General features: G+C 36.1%; 2 long non-coding RNA genes across 4 annotated transcripts in view; one reads left to right on the top strand and one right to left on the bottom strand.

Moving 5' to 3' along the window:
* LOC127867517 (uncharacterized) overlaps nucleotides 1-8,248 on the bottom strand; it is a 64,321-nt gene extending 56,073 nt beyond the window's left edge. The window contains exon 1 of one of the 2 annotated variants that reach the window (XR_008043528.1): nucleotides 8,171-8,248. This is a non-coding gene — a long non-coding RNA (uncharacterized LOC127867517). Of the gene's footprint in view, nucleotides 1-8,156 lie in introns of both variants that reach the window. The other variant, XR_008043527.1, reaches the window with a different exon arrangement.
* The window catches only part of LOC127867518 (uncharacterized), a 49,121-nt gene that overhangs the window by 2,549 nt on the left and 33,989 nt on the right, over nucleotides 1-12,583 (top strand). The window contains exon 1 of one of the 2 annotated variants that reach the window (XR_008043531.1): nucleotides 846-910. The exons of the other annotated variant lie outside the window; for it this stretch is intronic. This is a non-coding gene — a long non-coding RNA (uncharacterized LOC127867518). Of the gene's footprint in view, nucleotides 1-845; nucleotides 911-12,583 lie in introns of those variants that run through there. 2 annotated transcript variants of the gene reach the window in all.

Below are 12,583 nucleotides of genomic sequence, written 5' to 3'. Positions count from 1 at the left end.
AAATAAATGCTAAAAAAGATTGTTTTTTGAGGAGAAAAAATTCTGGTTGGGGAAAACGTGGACTATCCGCGTCACTTTCTTAGTAAAAAACAAAAGATGTGTTTGTCAGAACACTGCGCTGCTTTGATTTATTTTTAAAAAAATTCTAATTTGGCAGGTACAGATAATTTTTACAAGGGAAGTAATATTTTTTAAGCGATATTATAAAAAAATTACTTCCCTTGTAAAAATAATTTGTTTCTGCCCAATGATAAATAGAAATTATCTCCCTTTAAAGCTTGTTACTTCCCTTGGATTTGTTTTTTTTAACCTTTGACCTTGAAGGATGACACCTTTTACCACTCAAAATGTGCAGCTCCATAGATACACATACATGACAGGCTGATGGACAGACAGACAGACAGACAGTTCAACTGCTATATGCCACCCTAGCACTAGGTGCATAAAAACCCTGGGTATGAAAATTGCTGTTAAAACAAATGTTTTCAGATACTGATAGCTCAAGTTGTGACAGTGACTGCAGGGGTTTTTTCGGGTTGTGGGGGAAGGGGCCTTTAGCCCTTATGTGGGGAAAATTTTACGCGGGATTTTCCACTTTGGGGAAAAATTGTGCACGTAGGAATTTTCGCGGCGTTTCCCTTTTTGGGGGATTTGTTTACTTACTCTCTCATTATTACAATACATTTGTACATGTTTGCACTATATTCATTGTTCTTTTCATAATTTATTACGTTTGGCAAGATTAAATTGAAATAGAATTGAGATATTATAGTCATGAGATACATCTTTCTATTAAAAAAAAAAAAAAAAAAAAAATTTTTTTTCAGGGGGAATTTTTGGTTCTGAAAGAGGAAAAAACCAGCCTAGTTTGGTGGGGGAAGACGCCGATATTCGGCGTCTGTTATATAAGGTAAAAAAACCTGGACTGAAGAATGTAAATAAATTATTTTTATATACAAAATCACATTTATACTTGTAAGGAATAAATGAAGTACCTTAAACAACAGAAAATATGTGGTAAACAACAGAAAACATGTGGTATATCAATTACATATTTTAACAGACTAAGTTTTAAAAGCACAAAGCAATTGTCAGTATTTAGAAAATTTCAATGACAAATATTTCCTGGTCGTGAATTAGATGACAACTCAAGAATTAACTACAAATGTCAACAAACTGGTCACAAAGATATATAAATCAATGAAAAAGCACTATAAAGCGTGAATTTGATAAGAAACGAACTGTTTATACCCCGATTACAACAATCTGAGTTGCAGAACGTATTTTTGTTTTAGCTGTAAAAACTATTGACTTACTCGCATGGGAGAAAGTGTTCGTTGCGAATGCGCAGTAACATTTTAGGAACGTTAACAACATTTTTTATTTTAATGTACTACGTAATATTTACTGCTTATTAAATATTTCATTTAAACTCTCTTTTATTTTCATGTTTTAATTGTATCAAATAAATAAACTATTGCTCTTTAATTATTTACCGGACGTTTGGACCGCAAATGAACATTTTCAATGCCTTAAAAAACGTTGGTCAGGTCCGCCGGTCAAGCACTTTTGGGAATGTCTGCAGGGCATGTCTGCAGGGCGTGTCTGCAGGGCATGTCTTCAGGGCATGTCTTCAGGGCATGTCTGCAGGGCGTGTCTGCAGGGCATGTCTTCAGGGCATGTCTTCAGGGCATGTCTTCAGGGCATGTCTGCAGGGCATGTCTTCAGGGCATGTCTGCAGGGCGTTGGATATTCAAAGCTTAATTGGGAAATAAAACAAAGACGCAGATATAAGAGCATCTGTGTTTGTTAAAAGCAAGCATGAGTTTCATTCCAACTGCATTATTCTGGTAAATTTTCCCAATAACAATCCCGATAGTACATAAGATAGTACATAACCTTCCAACAAATTGACAAAGAAGGCAGACTTTTGCAAATTTTGCATAATGGCTAGATGCAAAAACTGAAGAAAAGAACTGAAGCACCCTGGGGAATCTGATTTTGACACTGAAGTGCCCCGTTGAATGGCCTGAGGAAAGCATTTCCTCTAGATATAGAATACTATAGCTGGGATAAAAATTTGCTTTGGCCGACCTGCCATGGCCTATAATACTTTTGGTTAGCCCTTTTTAATTTTCAGAGAAAACACATGAACTCAAAGAAAGGTGAGAAACTGTTGTGAAAATGTTTCTAACTCTGATTAAGCACATATTTTGAAGATCTTACTAAGTAGAACTTTTTAACCATTTTTAATCAGTTGTAAAAAAAAGTTTAGAAATACAAAAAGACTTCAAGTTGAATCCTTTCAATCAAAAAGAGACAAAGGTTGTGAGCATAAAACATATTAACCATTGGCAAACAATAACCAAAAAGGCATTTTCTCATGTAAGATTCATGACATTTTCTATGGTGAATGTTCAGGCCATTTTTTCCAATACAAACCAGATACTGATAAATATGACCGAGTGAACAAAGCATGCACTGCAGGCAATGACAAATAGATTGCAGTTACACAATAACACAAGTATTGCATTTAAGTGGCTTTTTATCGACTCCTGAGTAAGTGCAGCCTTGAGACTATTGCATCATCAAATGGCAATACGCCATAATGCTTAATTTCAGTACTAAGAACAGCCGCAAGATGACTTATGACAGAGCATGCCCTGAGAAAACATTGTTCTTTAACAATTCTTGATCAAACAACCAAGCACCATCTCTACAATCTTCATAAAAAAAACTAATTTGAGTTTATTAACTGCGTGTCAAGAGAGCTTAAGAGATGCAAAAACAACATGTTCTTGTATCAGATTTAATCCATTATTCACACAAAGCCACTCTAATTGTATCTCAGAATAGAGACTGCTTTCAGAACACCTATCAAATGTGAAAAGTAAATAATATAAATAACACTATGAATACAAATTTATTGCACGTTCTATAAATGCCATTAATTTACCTTCCTGTTAATGCACAATAAGCCTGTCAAGGTGAATTATGATATAATGGATCAAAGCCAGAACATAATATGTACAGGCATGATAGCCATAATATCAAGTTCAACCTTCACGCCACAGACAATACTAAAGACTCATTTTTTGTTAGTTTTATATCAGATCATCCATTAATTATCAGAAATCATGTAGTTGATCTGACAATGAAGCAGGAAGATATTAAAACAATCCAACATAGCTTGACCTTAGCAACATTCTGAGTATGCAGAACAACTATGGGATCTAGAACAGCCATGCCAAAACTTTAAATAGGTATTAAGGTACTGTGAGAAATTGACAAAGGCAATTGTACTTCAGCGCCCTCAAACTACTTTGGGGGAAGGGGTCCGCAGCCCTTAGGAGTGGGAATTTTTGTGGCGTTTCCCTTTTTGGGGGATTTTTTTTACTTACTCTCTCATTATTACATTTGTACATGTTTGCACTATATTCATTGCATTTTTCATAATAAAGTATGTTGGAAAAGATTAAATTGAAATAGAATTGAGATACAATAATCATGAGACACATCTTGTTTTTTAGCGGGAATTTTTCCCAACAAAAGGGGAAAAACGTATACTTTTCAGGTGGGGGACTGCCGCCGAAATTCGGCGGCAGATTTGATAGATTGAGGGCCCTGGATAGTGACTGCAAATTTTCTTTATATTAAGTTCTCATTACCATTTTCATCATACTTTCTATGCTTTCAGAACGTCCAAAAAGCATGTTGTTTTTATTTTGTCTAAGTTATTTCTATGAAATAATAAGGAGGATAAAAAGTGCACATAAAACTCTACCCGTGCGCTTTTAATAGCCTCAATTTACGACCTGTACTACGTCATTGAGGTGTATGTGAGAGCGTAACCTATTGCGTTGTTATCGCCCGTGGACTTTCCTTTGTTTATCGACAGGCGCATCTATAAATAGCCTCATATTATAAATGGACTGAGCAAAAATACTACGTCATGAAGACGCTGCAGAAAGTGGACTATTTTATTCATTCATAAACAATAGCTGCAGAAAGTGGACTATTTTATTCATTCATAAACAATCTACTCCGCGACACGTACAATACGATCATTGTTTATTGATTCTTTTCTATAAAAGCACCGTTCGAAACTATTGCATTTAACATGATATTAATATCATGTTTCCATTTGTGAATGAATATAATTGGAGAACTCAAACCTCTTGCATAAATTATACAACTCTTTCTCGCGCAGATACGCGTAGTAAGCGGGTATTGGGCTCCTAGTACAGTACACTCCACGCGTTTTCCCCAAAAAACGCGCTCCCTCCGCGGGTTTTTTTCTGCTATCGAGTGTTCACGCGGCGTTGGAAGAGCGAGGTGAACTCGATAAAACGCTCGGCGTTACGCCGCGTTCGCTAATTCCCGCGGCGTGTATTACTTTAGGCTAGTCGGTAAATGCAGACACTTTCCGTTCTAATCAGTGATCGCCGCGCAACGCCGCGTTAGCAGTGTGCTACTGGGCATGCCAAAAAATAAAAACATTGTTATAATAAATTGTTTAAATACTGTAGTACATGTATAAAAAAGATAATTGTATAGAAAATTAATACATATAAAAATTATGTTTTTTAATTCACAGGTACGTCTACAATATGAATTAGTCTAATATAATACATTTGACAAATTAATATTTAAATCAACACATATGACACAAGAATAAATGTTCCGTAAAATTTCCAAATGAGAATAACAAATAGTAATCCGAAACACACTACGATTTTTAATTGTTAACACGACGTTTACAAATGCTTCCAATATACAGTCCTCATGTATATTTCCCGACAAAAGCGCGCGAAAATTATGCTGCAATGTACAAGGTCAAGGTACAACGTATACTCCTGCAAAGCGTGCGTATATTGATTTTTTTATACAAACTTTGTAGCGCAGAGAACATTGTTGATTTCGGTTAAAAGTTTCTTTGGTATTTATTAACGAAATTATATCTCGAATAAGTTGATATTTCCTCTAAAATAATTTCAAATCGAACACGCCGAATCTTTATCGATACGGTATTTTTGTAGAGTAATTTTTTTAACACTAATTGTACTGTAAACTGATTACAGAAGACATCTGGGCAGAATTGGATTTTAAGTGTTTGACGTTATGAAAACACGCAAAGCTTGTCTACTGACCTATTGTGTAGAATGCTGTCTGCGGTGTTTTGACAAAAGGGATTAACATGTGTGAATGTCACTCTGCCGATTTGGTCCATAATTACTGGTAAACATTGTTTAGAATGTCGACGCAACAAGAATACATGTACAACTGTGAATATTAAATGCAATTATCAACTCAATAGTTACCACCTTTTAGCAATCAATGGAATAACCTACAAACAAAGAGAAAATCAATGCATTAGCGAGCAGAGAATTTACTTTGTTCCGACAATTAAAACCATTCCTTATGTATTCGTTGAACGTGTTTACTTGAGTACGTTATGCCTTTAGACCGGAAGCGGCTTTTCTTTGATTACGTCAAACTGTCAATTCAGATTTGCGAGATTTTTAGGGTCCTTGGTCATTTGTATACATGTTCAGTATAGAAAATCACCTGCTAACATGAAAACTTTGGATTAAATTATAAAAAAAATGTTGCAAACTGTGTTTATATTAATTGGTAAGTATTAGTTAAAAGACGACGTTTTGTGTGTCATAAATCAACGAGTTTTCTTTACAACAACAACTACTTCTACAACCACGTCTTGATCGATCTATCTTGGTTGTTTTTTTAATTGTTAACATTATACTACATGTACATGTATGTACTTTTAATAAATGTAATTTTATTTGAAAATCAGGAAGTCAAACAAAATTAAATTGATTGTTATCTCGTAAAACGCGGAGTTTCCCCCGCGTGCTAACGCCGAGGGCCGCCGCGTCGGCTTATCAGTTTTGCCGATCGTTAACCGCCGCGTCCAAAATTATGCAAACGCCGCGTATAGCGGGATTTTCTTAATCTCCCTCCAGGTCGAAACCCGCGGAGTATGGAGGGAAATTGGGGAAAACGCGTGGAGTGTACTGTAGCTAAGGCGTATCGACCTGAATTTTAGACTAACCACCTTAGACGGTCGCTAAGCGACCATCTAAAAAGTATACATTTATAACTATTTAAATTTTAGGAATAAAGCTTCAATAATAATATTGCTGCGAAAAGATCTGCACATGTTTTACGGTCAAACAGAACATATTTTAAAGTAACAATCACGCTAAAAAATATCGAATATTTCGTTAAATAAAGATAACCCATAAAAAAATCAATGTTCCTTTAAGCAAAATGCAAAATTTCAACGTTAGATGTTGTCTGGTAGAATTGATTTAACGAGATACAAAATGCTCGTTTTTATTTTTTTGTGGCCACAAATAATTCCATTTATATCTCCCGTGAAATATCCGAACATTTACGGGCGAACACGAGATTGGATACGGTAAGCATCGGAAGCATGACGTAGCTCTCATGAATAATCATTCTGTGAAATCAAAATGAATTCTGGGTAACTGGAACTTAGCGAATGCGAAAATGGCTTGTATAAATTATGCAAATGAACGCAACCCGAATGAATCCGATCCTCACTAGAAAGCGAAAGTAGATTACATCGTGGAACGATATTTAGATATTTAGATGCTTAAAACTTGCCGAATGCTTGTAATATAACCTTCTTACATCAATGTAACTTGTTTTTAGGGTCTTCCTTTTGTAATTAACCATCGTATGGTACTACTTGTTGTCGAATGTTTTTATATAGCATAATACAGTAGCCGTATGTATTGGTGAGCGTGATAGTGACTTTAAATAGAGTTAATGGCTATTCAATTGACTACTTCAAACACTAAAACTACTGTAGTGAAAAAATATTACTCTCATTTGCATTCCAAATTCACCCAGACAAGGTAAGCAATTACATGTCAGGGGTTTTTTTTAGAGAAAGGGGAAGACGCTGGACGCTGGGTGAAAGGGGAAAAAAAGAGTGCGAAAGAGAGATATTAGGGGAAAAAATAAAAACTGTTCATTTCAATGTCTATAACTCATCAAAAGAGACTTGTCTCTGTCCTTTTTGTTCTTAAACACATTTAACAGGTATTAAAGTCAAAGTCCTTAATAAAGTTGCAGGTGTAGATCTAATAATGGGAAATGTTTTCAACTATATTTTTGTACTGGGGCCGGGGGACGATGTCAATTTTGTGATTTCAATTTCATGATGAATGGGTTGACGATCTTGATTTGCTACAGTATTGGAAGGGAAAGGAGCGGCAGCTGCCGATTGTCTACTTTCACTTTGTCAATGTTCGATGTTGATTACCTCGGAATCCTGATGGGTTATAACGGTTTTCGATGATTCTTTCTTAAAAAATGCCTCGATGCGTTCAGTATCTTCCGAGTTCGAATGTTTTATTTTGTTTGTGTAAGAACGCTAATTGTGAGACATTTTTTTCTGTTTTCACGTTTATACCTCGGCTTGCACATAGCCCGGATGAAAATTCGACTGGTTTCCGGTAATTAATTGACGAAACACCCTTCTCGCGCAAGACCAGTATCCAGTAAAATAGTCACATGATTATTACGATTAGTTGCCCAGTTTACATGACGTTATTTAAGAGCTATATTTAGAATAACTGGGATTCCCAGATGTTGTGTGTTCGTCTGGAGAGAGAGAGCGCGAATTCGTTGTTCATGGTGCAAATTGGATAATTTTCGAATGCCCCAAGGAAAAATAAACATTTCTTTGAGAGAAAATATTATATTTTGGTGAAAAATGATATTTTTGGTGGGGAAATTGTATTTTAAGGGGAAAAATTCTGGTAGGGGAAGACGCCGAATATCGGCGTCACTTTCTTAGTAAAAAAAAACCCTGCATGTGTACAATGAAAATACATGGATCCCCATTTTCTTTTATGACAACAACCAGCACTTATAAGATCAAAGTCACCCAAGCCACACGCCTCAATAGGACCCATCATTATTTATGTCACGACAGGGAGGGCTAACAAAGAAATTGAGGCAATTCAAGTACGCCAAGAGGCTGTGGCACACAAAGGCAGTTTACATACCGGTACACAAAGAAGTTGGTAAGACTCAATGCACATGTCACTGTTTACCTAACTATGACATTACTGATATATACCAAAAAACTTTGGACACACTTGAAAAGTTTCACCTGCTGTTGACTTCGACTTCAATCATAACAAAGATTTGATCAACAGGTACAAAAAAATATGGAGAATTTTATTTGCAAAACCAGCTGTCACTTATCCACCAATGAAAAGAAACAGTAAGTACACTGTAACACACATGCCATTGGGTTTAATCAAATATGGGGAGCATCTCAAATGTAATGGATCAAGATTTAGGTCTTGTTTTTGTGGTGTAAGGGAGACAACTCTGGAAATGAATGATTTGGGGAGACTAGTGTCCCTTAAGATGCAGCAAGTGAATACCGTGTTTATCATTATAAACAAGTTCAGAGTCAAAGCAAATGGAATAAAAAATAGGCAACTGAGTCAGGGGTTTTTAACCTTATATAACAGACGCCGAATATTGGCGTCTTCCCCCACCAAACTAGGCTGTTTTTTTCCCCTCTCAGAACCAAAAATTCCCTTTTTTTTAATAGAAAGATGTGTCTCATGATTATAATATCTCATTTCTATTTTAATTAAATCTTGTCAAATGTACTAAATTATGAAAAAAGCAATGAATATAGTGCAAACATGTACAAATGTTATAATGAGAGAGTAAGTATTTTCCACCCAAAGTAGAAAATCGTGCGTAAATCGTTTGGCATAACCCGACTCAGGTAAATTTGGGTGGGTTTGTAGGTAGGGATTTAAATTTTTTTAGTATTTTTTTTTTCTGACATTGAACTCCGACACATACCAAACTGAAAGGTCATTATCAAATAAAGCTCCAAGTCTTCTGCCTCATGAAAGGAAATTGGTAAAGATTTTTCTGCACCGTCCGTATCACCGCACGTGTATTCGTAAGTCTATTTTTTATATAAAGAACTTCGAAAATATAATATAATCAACGAAAAATACTTTATTTGATAACGACAGTCCGAAAAATTGTAGGCATTTTGCACATAAAATAAAATGTGCATATCGTTTGACTATAGAAAATGAAAACAGGGCAAAAACGTAATTAATATACTATGTGGTTGACATATTACTTTACAATAGCATAGTTTGTGAGTAAAAAACAACAAAGTAATTATAACATTTTAATTTCAATCAAGAACAGAAAGGTGCAACATCTTCGACATGTTACTTATTATTTAATTATCATCCTTTAATTCAGATCGATAGTCGGTAGAAATTTGTAAAGAGATCATCTTACAAATGATTTATTGAGTGTTACACTTCTTTTCATTTGCTTATTTTTTATACGACTTTTGCTATCGGCCGTTATATTGTAGGCAGACGACAATATCAACTGTGTATTCCATTATCTGCGCATGAATGACCCAATATTACCCGATAGCGAACTCAATGTTGATGTGCCAGCTACCATATGCGCTTCAAATTGTTCATGGAAACAAAGAGAACAAGAACACCGCCTTGCGGGTGCAGACCGCTCATCTATTTTCTTTTTAAAGGTGAAGGGACTCTCATTTTCAATCACAAAGGAGGGAGGAGTGGAGTGAAGAGGGTTGTATAGTGTGGGGTTGTGGACATTTAGTACATTATCTTCCAAAAAAGCGAAAGAAACAAACAAAAAAAAACGGGGGGGGGGGGGGGGGCGTTTGGGTGCGATGGTTGGACGTTATTTCAAACATAACCGTTTTAAAAAAAAAAATGGGGGGGGGGGGGGGGTATAATGTGAGGGTGTGGTGATAATTTGTGAGATGATCTTAAAAAAAAAAAAAAAAAAAATCAAAAAAAAAAATTGGGGGGGGGGGGGGGGGGTGGGGTGGGGGGGTGGGGTGGGGGTTTAGTGTGAGGGTGTGGTGGTCATTTGTGAGATGATCTTAAAAAAAAAAAAAATCAAAAAAAAAAATTGGGGGGGTGGGGTGGGGGGGGGGTGGGGTGGGGGTATAGTGTGAGGGTGTGGTGGTCATTTGTGAGATGATCTTAAAAAAAAAAAATCAAAAAAAAAATTGGGGGGGGTGGGGGGGGTGGGGTGGGGGTATCTTAAAAAAAAAAAAAAAAAAAAAAAAATAGGGGGGGGGGAGGGGGAGGGGGGGGAGGGGGGGAGGGCACGGGGGATGGTTTGGGTGAAGTCTATTGTGGTATGTCATGTAAGAGTAGTTTCATCAAAGTATCAATCAAATCTAATCATAAATAAAGAAGTTATGGCAATTTTAGCAAAATTTAATAATTTGACCTTGAGAGTCAAGGTCATTCAAAGGTCAAAGTAAAATTCAAGTTGCCAGGTACAGTAACCTCATGATAGCATGTAAGTATTTGAAGTTTGAAAGCAATAGCCTTGATACTTCGAGTGGATCGAAACACAAAATTTAACCATATATTAAAAGTTACTAAGTCAAAAAAGGGCCATAATTCCGTAACAATGACAACCAGAGTTATGCAACTTGTCCTTTTACTGTACCCTTATGATAGTTTGTGAGTGTTCCAAGTATGAAAGCAATATCTATGATACTTTAGGGGTAAAGTGGACCAAAACATAAATCTTAACCAAATTTTCAATTTTCTAAGTATAAAGGGCCCATAATTCCGTCCAAATGCCAGTCAGAGTTACATAACTTTGCCTGCACCGTCCCCTTATGATAGTTCATAAATCTTGCAAGTATGAAAGCAATAGCTTTGATACTGTAGGAATAAAGTGGACCTAAACACAAAACTTAATCAAATTTTCAATTTTCTAAGTATAAAAAGGGCACATAATTCTGTCAAAATGCCAGTCAGAGTTACATTACTTTGCCTGCACAGTCCCCTTATGATAGTTAGTAAGTGTTGCAAGTATGAAAGCAATAGCTTTGATGCTTAAGGAATAAAATGGACCTAAACACAAAACTTAACCAAAATTGTCAATTTTCTAAGTATAAAAAGGGCACATAATTCTGTCAAAATGCATGCCAGAGTTATCTAACTTTGCCTGCCCAGTCCCCTCATGATAGTAAGTAAGTGTACCAAGTTTGAATGCAATAGCATTGATACTTACTGAGAAAAGTGGAACTAAACGCAAAACTTAACCAAAATTTTTCAATTTTTTAAGTATAAAAAGGGCACATAATTCTGTCAAAATGCACGCCAGAGTTATCTAACTTTGCCTGCCCAGTCCCCTCATGATAGTAAGTAAGTGTACCAAGTTTGAATGCAATAGCATTGATACTTTCTGAGAAAAGTGGACCTAAACGCAAAACTTAACCGGACGCCGACGCCAACGCCAACGCCGACGCCGACGCCAAGGTGATGACAATAGCTCATAATTTTTTTTCAAAAAATAGATGAGCTAAAAATAGTTTTAAAAAAAACACTCCGGATTAAAATGGCAGATGTTTTCAATGAAATTTAACGAGATTTAAGCATATTTGCAAATTATATTTTTCTTGAGCCAAATTCGCTATACTTTCGCGAATAGCGAACGACAGGGCGAGCCCTGTAATAGTGAGCATTTATTCCAATAATAACACGTTTGCAATGCTCGCGCTATCGTTCGCCATTTGAGTCATTTGCGAAACTAATGAGAATTTTGCTCAAGAAAAATCTAAATTGCGAAAATGCGAAAAATCTAGTAAAATTTCGTTGAAAACATCCGCCATTTTAATCCGGACTGGTTTTCTATACTCAGGGGTTTTTTTTACTAAGAAAGTGACGCCGATATTCGGCGTCTTCCCCTACCAGAATTTTTCCCCTTAAAATACAATTTCCCCACCAAAAATATCATTTTTCACCAAAATATAATATTTTCTCTCAAAGAAATGTTTATTTTTCCTTGGGGCATTCGACAATTATCCAATTTGCACCATGAACAACGAATTCGCGCTCTCTCTCTCCAGACGAACACACAACATCTGGGAATCCCAGTTATTCTAAATATAGCTCTTAAATAACGTCATGTAAACTGGGCAACTAATCGTAATAATCATGTGACTATTTTACTGGATACCGGTCTTGCGCGAGAAGGGTGTTTCGTCAATTAATTACCGGAAACCAGTCGAATTTTCATCCGGGCTATGTGCAAGCCGAGGTATAAACGTGAAAACAGAAAAAAATGTCTAACAATTAGCGTTCTTACACAAACAAAATAAAACATTCGAACTCGGAAGATACTGAACGCATCGAGGCATTTTTTAAGAAAGAATCATCGAAAACCGTTATAACCCAGCAGGATTCCGAGGTAATCAACATTGAACATTGTGAAAGTGAAAGTAGACAATCGGCAGCTGCCGCTCCTTTCCCTTCCAATACTGTAGCAAATCAAGATCGTCAACCCATTCATCATGAAATTGAAATCACAAAATTGACATCGTCCCCCGGCCCCAGTACAAAAATATAGTTGAAAACATTTCCCATTATTAGATCTACACCTGCAACTTTATTAAGGACTTTGACTTTAATACCTGTTAAATGTGTTTAAGAACAAAAAGGACAGAGACAAGTCTCTTTTGATG

Source organism: Dreissena polymorpha, chromosome 2 (genome assembly GCF_020536995.1).
Source record: "Dreissena polymorpha isolate Duluth1 chromosome 2, UMN_Dpol_1.0, whole genome shotgun sequence".
NCBI lineage: Eukaryota > Metazoa > Mollusca > Bivalvia > Myida > Dreissenidae > Dreissena > Dreissena polymorpha.
The sequence above is the reverse complement of the archived record's forward strand: the minus strand, read 5'-3'. Positions and strand labels throughout refer to the sequence as shown.